Consider the following 10,740-nt stretch of genomic DNA (forward strand, 5'->3'; position numbering starts at 1 on the left):
TTTAATAAATTTTGAATAATATTACAAATACGTATTTAAAGGACCACAATCACACTCCATGGAAACAAATGTAATTAATTTTGAATACCTATAGTCTGGAGGCTCAGCGCGGGGGGGGGGGGTGTCCATCAAATGGGCACAAAACCAGACCTAACTTTTCTAGAGTAAAATTTTGCGTAGAATACGATGCCGAGTGGTAATCAGTCCGCCGTTGGGGCGTTTTCGAGATATTCGGGGTCAAAGGTCAATTACTTTGTGATTACTTTCGATCATTTTCAGCTTCTTTTCATAATACAAGAATGACTGCGCATTCACTTTCAGTGCAAATGAACTCATTTGACCTTTGACCCCGAATATCTCGAAAATGCCCCAACGGCGGACTGATTACCACTCGGCATCGTATTCTACGCAAAATTTTACTCTAGAAAAGTTGGGTCTGGTTTTGTGCCCATTTGATGGACACCCCCCCCCCCCCCCCCGCGCTGAGCCTCCGGTCTACTAACATAACCTTTGACTTTGACACGTCTATTTCTCAAAATTTCAAGCATTGTCCTACTCAGAGTAAAGTATTTATTTTAACGGTTACGGCCTTGTTAACCTCCTTGAAACCCATGAAATGATTATATAATCATAACTTGTAAATAAAAAGCTAAAATGTGTATATTTGTCATACTTGTCTCAGCTTTTGCAAGCAATCTAATTGAAGATAGTCTATAGTTCGATCCTGTTATATTCCTTCTTTACTAAGCGGAGACAATATTTGCTCAATTATCGAAACTATACTAACCGTCGAGGTGGGTCGAAGTAATATCGTATCCTTCATCATTCGGTTATGGAGTGGAGCCTATCATTGACCCCCAGGATATGAATACTAGTGTATTAGGTAGGTGGAAATTATGAAACATATCACACCCTAACCTTAGCTGACAGATGTCAATGAATCTGTTATGATGAATAGGTAAAATGTGCGCGTGTCTAGAATGTAGAAAATAAGTATCCAGGTCAATTATTTATTTCCATTACACAAATCTGTTTATTTTCAAGATTGACTTACATTTAAGCGGGGTTGCATATTATCTATGTGGTCTGCACTCGATGTAGATCCTGATTGTCGCTTGTCATATGTGTTTATTCTGAAAATCCCAATTATTAAACATAAATGCAAGAAGAAAAAAACCTGTCCTTATCGGTTATAGAACTTACAATAGCATAAAAATGTGAAACAAGGAAAAATTACCTATACATTATTTTTTATATATGGACATAAAGGGTACGAGTATTATTCTTTGGCTGTAAGATATTTAAAAAGTTGTTTCTTGAAAGAATTTAAAGTGTCAGTTTTAAGTAAGATCGTAAAGAATTCCATAGATTTGAGCCTTAAAAACGGATGCTGTATTTTTACAATATTAAGCTTTGGTCGCAGAGTGATTAGTTTGTTATTAATGTTGGTGTAGGGAGTTTCATAGAAACAGGGGCACAGATCGCCAAAAATTAGTGGTGGGGACAGTCCATGCGCGGGCGAATATTGGTAAAGAGGGGGGTTGGGGGGTCCTCCCCCGAAATTTTTTGAAAACTAGACGCTCTAAAGCATCATTTTCTGGCAAACAATTCTAATCCCTGAGGCAGCAAATGATACGAAATCTCATCTAAAGACAAATCTTCAAGCCACCGTTCACGATTTATTCTCTCATGTACACTACAAGAACTAGAAATATTTACACTATTGAGATTCCAGCTCCACCTCCATTCCCAGTAGTGTTCGAAGACTACTAAAGTCTTTGAGCAAAATGTGTATTCAATTGGATACACAAATGGACAGGCCTACAAATCTTTTATTTTATATATACTAAAACAAGCCACACACACAGCTAAACATATCAATATTCAATCCCAATTGAAATAAATGTAACATTTTACTGTATTATTCATCGGTGATTAAAAATCCGATGGCAAAGGCGAATTTCCCCACGTTAAAATTACAAAATGACGACCACATTGAAAAAATAACTTTTCGCTTTTTTTAAAGTTAAATCTAGCTGTTTATATTGTTCCCATAGCTATTTTAATGATTCACATAGATGTATTATATTATCTATTTTGAATGTGACAGTGGTGATGTTATGTTAGAAATTACGTGTTTGGAATTTTATAATTTGCGTGATTTATCATCCAGTATACCAGATAAAAACAAAATCTTAGTTATTTAATACCCAGCGTATCAGATATGCACACCTATATATACATATTATTATAATCCCTATGGAATATTTTAATTATTTACTGTTATAATATGAATTATCACATATTCCCTGTTAAATAAAAATCGGTCACCGGGTGCACCTGTACAACTTCAAGGACCCTGGCCTCAAGTGCCTGGGACCAACTCTACACTTTCTGAAATGTCAATAAAAGCGCTGGAATGATTTCAATTTCAAAAAATAAACAGTAAGCAAAACATCGGAAATAAGTGGTGGGGACACAGTATATCATGTTCCCACCATTAAAAATATTGGTGGGGACGCGTCCCGGTGTCCCCACCGGGATCTGCGCCCATGCATAGAAAGACAGAAGATTGAGCAGATAATCAGGACATTGCTTGGATAAAATTTTGGAAATAAAGTTACATAAATTGAAGGCATGACGGTTTTCTGTTGTTAAAAGTTTAAAGGTATTATTGTTGGGTACAGTTCATCGGTATGATCGACATTAAGCAGTAGTATTAAAAGCCATAATTTATCATCGAGACAGACATTCAAGAAATTTGGAGTCACAGGAGTAACAGATTGGAGAACAGTAATCAAAATGTGTCTGAATATGAGCATTATAATAAAAAAAAAAGTGCGGTAGGAGAGAGGGATTTAATTTATTAGAGAATATGGTCTTTCGAGGTTAAATTATGATTTAAAACGACACCTAAAAGTTTAAAGGATGAGACTACTTCTATTGAATCATTGTCGAGTTTTATTAGTGGGGAGAATGAGTTGTAATGAGCATTGTTTTGATTTTTGTTATATTAAGTTTCATTCCGTCTTCGTTACACCAGTCTTGTATTCTGTCGGCATCAAGTGTAGTTTTGTTTGGAGAACTTCAACGGTTGGACCAGAGGTGTAGACTGTTGTAACATCAGCAAAGAGGTCAGGTTTGGAAGAGAGATTTAATGGCAAGTCATTAATGAAAATATAGAACAAGAGGGGTCCTAATATCGATCCTTGAGGTACGCCATAGTGAATAGGCTTCATTAACGAAAGTAAACTGGTTTCTGTTTTTAAGTAGGATTCTAAGAATTGTAATGCATTTTGAAAAAATTTAAAATATCTGCATTTCGTCAATAAAATATCATAATTGACCAGATCAATTGCTTTTTTGAAGTCAAAAAATATTGTGTCACAAAAAAAAAGATTATTATTTATAGCATCATATATATTTTCCATAATGTGAGTTAGGGCTGTAAGGCAAAAGTTTGATGTTCTATAACCTGACTGATTCATATACAAGATGTGATATTTATTTAAATATTTACTTAGATGCCCGTGAATGTGTCCCATATGAGGACCCTTTTTAGTCAAAAAAGAGCATCGCTAACGCTGCAATATACGTCCACATTCCAGCTTTGATTGATATGGTACTTTTTAAAATGAAGAGAATGAGATATGAAATGGCTGTAATATGATCAGAGGCAAAGAAGGCTAGGGGCGTCGGGTTTGTTTTGCCATATTTACAGACAAAATACTAACAATAAAGTGGGTGTGACACTGCCCCAGGAGGTCGGGGCAGGCATCAAAATAAATAATTGCTGTCTTTATGGTATAAGGAATAAATATGCAAAGTTCCAAGATGATCCATTCAGAATTGCAGCCCGTAGACGATAAATACAAAAACTGGGCGTGGCTCTGCACATGGGGGTTGGATATGGAAACAATATAAATAGGTACCATCCTGTTATTGAAATGACAACATCAATAGTTGCCGTCCTTAGGGTATAAGGAATAAGTATACCAAGTTCTAAGATAATCCATTCAGAATTGTGGCCTTTGGGTGTTAAAGGCAAAAATTGGGCGTTGCTCTGCCCCTGGGCGTCGGGGCATTCACCAAAATCAATAGTTGATGCCCTTAGGCTATAAGGAATACATATGTCAAATACCAAGTTGATCCATTCAGAATTCCGGCCTGTAAAGGATAAACATAAAAAATGGGCGTGGCTCTGCCCCGGGGGGTCGTGACATGCAGTTGTCGTCCTTAGGCTATAAGGAATACATATCCCAAGTTCAAAGACAATCCATTAAGATTCGTGGCCTGTAGGCAACTCACAGAGACACAAAGAAAAAATGGGTGTGGCTCTGCCCCTGGGGCAGCCTTAGGGTATAACTTATAAGTATAAAAAAGTTTTCAAGATGATCGATTAAGCATTGCAGGCTGTAAGTGACATACAGACACACAGAAAGAAAATGGGTGTGGCTCTGTCCCTGGGGGCCTGGGCATTCACCAAAAACAATAGGGATGTTCCTTAGGATAGAAGGAGTAAGTATGCAAAGTTTCAAGGTGGTACGTTAAGAAATGCTGTCTGTAGATGACAAACAATGCATAGAAGAAATGTGCGTGGCTCTGCCACTGGGGGTCGGGCATGCATCAAAAACAATAGGGATCATCCTTAGGGAAGACGATCGATTAAGAATTGTGACCTGTAGGCGACACACAGACACACAAAAAGAACATGGGCGTGGCTCTGCCCCTGGGGGTTGGGCATGCACCCCAAACGATGATAGGGATGTTCCTTAGGGTACAAAGAATAAGTATGCAAAGTTTCGAGATGATGTGTTAAGAAATGCGGCCTGTAGACGACAAATACAAGAAATGGGCGTGGCTCTGCCCCTAGGGATCGATGCACCAAAAACAATAGGGATCATCCTTAGGGTATAAGAAACAACAAAGAACAATTAAATGTATAAATAACAATGAAATTTTATTTGAAGATATTATTACACTGTAAAACTATTTATATATGAGAGAGATTATAATATTTATGTACAATTTTAATCATTTATAACATCTTGTTATTTTTGACTACATGTGGACCTTAAAATTTGTAGAATTGAACTGTCCATTGATGATCATGTCTAAACAGTCCACTAACATTAATTAAAATTGCATAATCAAATTATGATACTTGAAAACAATACGAGTCACTAATGAACAAGTACTAATATAAATTTTTGTCGGAATATGTATTAAAATTTTTATTAAAACACATCTGTGAAAAACAAAATGGCAAACTGTGAAAATGTCTGTGACGGGTGTCTTGGGCTGATATCTACATGTGGTTTAATTTTTTTATATATAAACTGTATATTAATCTCTACCATAGCAACAAAAGATTACATTATGTCTATTCTACCATAGCAACAAAAGATTACATTATGTCTACTCTACCATAGCAACAAAAGATTACACTATGTCTATTCTACCATTATTTTTATATAATACAACAGTATAAAACATGGCGGTAAAAAAACATCTTGTCCCAATAGCCTTCCATCTATAAGTTACAAAAGATACAAAACGCTACGCCTTGTGGGTTATCTATCTCGTGCTCCACAGACGTGTAGCCAATAAAGGAAAAGATTGATTGAAATTGATTCAAATTACTATCACTGACCTATCATGTGGTAATAAACTAGCACCCCTTATTTAATTGAACTAATTCAAAGTTATGACTCCCCCACCCCACTCTCCGCCAGGAGTTTACGCTCATGTGATCAAATACACGTAAGACCAGGGGGTTTTTCTCACGTGGGCTGTGCCAATACGTGCCATATCAATTGTTTACTCTCTGGTATACAAACACGGGATCTCTTCCACTAAGTCAATCAACCGCTCTTGTTGCTGCAAATTTACCTTGCAAATGGCAGATTTTATGGACATCGGTGTTATTATAATTCTATAATAATTCAATAATAACAATTTAATAATCCTATAATAATACTCATTCTATTCTTTACTAATTCTAATAATATTATTACAATTCTAATAATCCTATAATAATACTTATTCCATACTATACTAATTCTATTCTATACTAATTCTATTCTATTCTATGCTTATTCTATACTATACTATTCTATACTAATTCTATACTATACTAATCTATTCTATACTAATTCTATTCTAATTCTATTCTATATTACTTCTATACTATACTATTCTATACTAATTCTATACTAATTTTATACTAATACTAGTCTATACCAATTCTATTCTATTCTCTTCTATTTTATACTAATTCTATACTAATCTATTGATATGTAAATAACTGATTATAGCAGTACAGTGTCGGAAAGTATCCGGGGCTGAATCAGGGTTTCACTAGTTTACACATTTCTATAACTTATAAAATATAATAAATTACCCCAAAACTTGCTCTGGTGTAGTCACGAATATTTATTGTTCTATTTCCCCAACCATTGAATGCGAAAAACAAATAAACATCAGTTATCTCCCTTCTATTGATTATTTGTTTTATAGATCAACCGTTGAGTGAAACAGATCCATTATTTATAGCTACACGAGAAAATGTTTTGGTGAAATTTATTTCAAGTATATCTTTATGGGAACATAAACTATAGTATACCAGATTCGAACCCTGATATTGATTAATATTGATCAATATGTATTGATATGTATTAATATATATCTATACCCATGCATTATAATATATCATATACTGTCTACCAATATACATAAATATACAACAGTTGACCAAACCCCACCAATATAAAATATAACATGTACCCCAATATTTGTCAAACCCTGATAATTTACAAAAATTCATATAAATTGACATCCAATCCCGTGTCCCAAGCCCCTTAAAGGCAACACAAATAAAATAAGTTGTTTCTCGGGCACCGCCCGCACGCAAAATTGGTTCCGCGTGCGGCCTATTTATTAGTCTTGATGAAAAATAAAAAATATGTAACGCCCGCCCGAACATCGATAAGCAAGTCATAAAAAGAATATGCCGCATGTACCTACATGCGTCATACGTGTATATCCATTCAAATGTATTAAACTGATTCAGATGTAAATGCTCATTTACGTTTTTTTTATTGATATCGAAAGAACCTCCATTTTTGTATCACGTGATTTTAATTACCTCCCCTGGTGAACTAAAATTTGATTCGTGTTCAACACTGAAAGTCATTGACAACAATGCAATGTATTTCAATCATTCGATATTAATCGGCTCATTATTGCCGGCTTCAGTCGGTCCATGTTTGAAAAATCTTACTGATAAAACAATGAATCGTAGAACAAGTTAATTATTACTTGTGGTTACGAATACGACACGATGATAGTCACCATACCTCAGTCAGAATTTGGGTCATTAGCACATTTAACGGTAGTTTTGATAATCCAGAAAATAATAATTGGATTACACATTTGATGGTTTTACTGACCAGTTGTTAGTTAAATTTAAATAGTCATTCGATATAAACCCCAGATAGAACACCGAACATCATGAGAAACACACCGAATATCCTGAGAAACAGTCATTTCCCGAATCCCGATGACACGTGACATGCATTGGTTGGAATTAGGTCAATAATTATAAACCAGCGATACTAGATTTAGTTCTAAGTGTCGTTTACCGTGATGATTATTTTTGATACACATGCTGACAGAGGCTTACTCTTTAAAATATTGTCGTTATTATGGACGGCTATTAATAGTCATACGGAATTTTATTTTAAACCAATTTCAATTATGGTTGTCACCATTACCATTAGTAAGCTACATTACGTGAATTAAATATGGAAAATTATTTTCCTTTCAGTCAGTGTTCATTGTTTGAGTAGACTTGATTTTTGGGTTTATGTTCTAAGTATGTACAATAATACTGAAAGCAAAACCGTAGACAAGTAATGACTCTCTCATTATAAAAACAAGCCAACAGTGAGGCTGATGTCCCCCGCCGAAATTGCAAAATAAATAGATGACACATATTAATTAATCGCACATTTATTTTTTTCACTAAGTTTCATCACTCTCTATCAGATAGAATCAAGATTATCTTGTCCCAAACCATCGACAAATGAAATCGATTAGCTCTGCTTAGCTTCAGCTCGAAATGTTAATTATTGAACTCAGTCAAGACATTCACCTAATGAACATCTACATATACATCAAGTTTAAACATTCACCTAATAGACACCTATGCCAAGTTTGAACATTCTACCTCAATTAGAAGGAGAGTTATTGTGTTCCAAAGTTTCTACCAATCAAATTGCTTATCACTCTGCTTACCCTCAGCAAAAAATGTTCATTATCGAACTTAGTTAAGGTATTCATATAATAATTCTATACACCAAGTTTCATCAATCTCACTTAATTAGAACTAAAGTTATCGTGTCCCAAAGCATCAACCAATCAAATTGCTTATCTCTGCTTACCCTAAGCGGAAAATGCTCATCTTCGAACTCCATCAAGGCATTGACCTAATCAACACATACACCAAGTTTGAACATTCTAGCTCAATTAGGAAGAGAGTTATCGTGCCCCCAAAGTATCAACCAATCAAATTGCTTATCTCTGCTTACCCTAAGCGGAAAATGCTCATCTTCGAACTCCATCAAGGCATTGACCTAATAAACACATACACCAAGTTTGAACATTCTAGCTCAATTAAAAGTTATCGTGTCCCAAAGCATCAACCAATCAAATTGCTTATCTCTGCTTACCCTAAGCGGAAAATGCTCATCTTCGAACTCCATCAAGGCATTGACCTAATCAACACATACACCAAGTTTGAACATTCTAGCCCAATTAGGAAGAGAGTTATCGTGTCCCAAAGCACCAACCAATCAAATTGCTTATCTCTGCTTACCCTAAGCGGAAAATGCTCATCTTCGAACTCCATCAAGGCATTGACCTAATAAACACATACACCAAGTTTGAACATTCTAGCTCAATTAGGAAGAGAGTTATTGTGTCCCAAAAAGTGTGACGGACAGACAGAAAGACAGACAGACGGACGAACCCATTTTAATAGTCCCCTGCTTTCTTCGAAAGGCGGGGGACAAAAAATACAAGGCCGCCCTCCCGCCCCAACAATTTTCAACAACAGCCAAATTTTATTTTGCACCATCCTCTAGCCAGCAATGAGATAAAAAAAAAAAAAGAAACCGCCCCCCCACTACAGTTTCAGCTGTCAGTTGCCCGAGAAACAAGACATTTATTTTGTGTAGCCAAATATAGCCTATATCCACATTCTACATCAAGTCCCTTAAATTACACGCTGTTTACATCAATCTACAAAGTCAGGTTCAGGCTACCCAAATTATACTGGATCCAGATCGTCCAAGTTGATATATTTTCGCTGTCTTACTTTTTTGGCATGCTCCATTCTCTCCAGATTTTTTTCATTCAATTCTTTCAGTTTCATTTCTTTGTTTTCTTTAACATTCTGCATTTTCATTTTGGTTTTCTCGATTTTTTTCTCAAGATTTGCTATGATCTTCTTTTTAGCCTCTTCGGCGTCAATGTTTCCTCTTTGCAACTTCTTAACCATGGCTTCCTCTCTTTTCTACAACAGATTTATAATACGTAAAACAAATCAATTTCTGCTGAAAATTAGCAGGTCATCGTTGGAAAACTGTTCAAATCTGTTGAGAATCATAGAAGACTGTTGTGTTGTTTGAAGAGTCTGTTTAGATTAGATAATGAGTGTTGGGTTTATAACTGTTTAGTTTCTGGAGCAGTGTTGAGTAATTAATTAGTCTGTTAATTACTCATCACCTTTTGAGAAACTAAACAGAGTGAGGATGTCGACTCAAGGCCTCATTACAGATATACCAGAAATTTACTTCATTGCAAACAGCTATTTCTAAATATTCCCCACGGGCACGCGTTTGGAGGGGACACCCTTTCGTAGAATTTAGAGTTTGCCAATCCACTCAAAATATTACTCCATCGCCACTGCCCCAGGCGTGCTATAACTTCTGTATTATTGCCTTTGATCGGTGAATTCACAAGAAAGTTTTACGATGAACCTGTGCAAAAGATATACCAAGTTTTTAGAAACCACCTACCTTTCGTCTTCTTTCAGCCTTTTCAAGCTTGGCTGATATTTCTTCCTCTGTTCGAGTGTGTTTAGATGTTGACAGTTTGGCTAATCGAGCTGGTGGTCGAGCCACGGCTGTATTATCGACTAAGTCATAGCTCAACCCACCAGCCGATTTAACTGTTGGACCATCCAACAACCCTTCGTTCCTTAACTGATGTCCTCTGGTCTCTTCTTACTATTATGATGGTATCCGAATAGAGCTGTATTAATGAAAAGGAAACCCACTAGTATTAATACAAGATAACATCTGATATAGTTTGATTTATTACCCGGGCATCGACGTTGTCGTATAATTCAGTCCGCAAACGGCACAATGCTTCCAAATTTGACACGTGTATAACTATAAATATAATTTCTGTAATAATATTACTATTATCGATCAATAAATGAGTAAATAAGTCAATTAAACATTTTCATGTAAATAAATAATTTATATATAAATATAGATTTATAGTTTCGTCTAAATAAATAGGCCTTCATGAATATATAGCCTAGTTCCATCTAAATATATAGATCTCTATAGATCAAAAAATATAGGCCTATATCTAGATCTAAATAAATACAAAAAATAAAACCCCTTAAAAATGAATAAATTCTAGTCTAGATCTAAATAAAGAAAAAAA

This window comes from Patella vulgata, chromosome 1 (genome assembly GCF_932274485.2).
Source record: "Patella vulgata chromosome 1, xgPatVulg1.2, whole genome shotgun sequence".
Classification (NCBI taxonomy): domain Eukaryota; kingdom Metazoa; phylum Mollusca; class Gastropoda; family Patellidae; genus Patella; species Patella vulgata.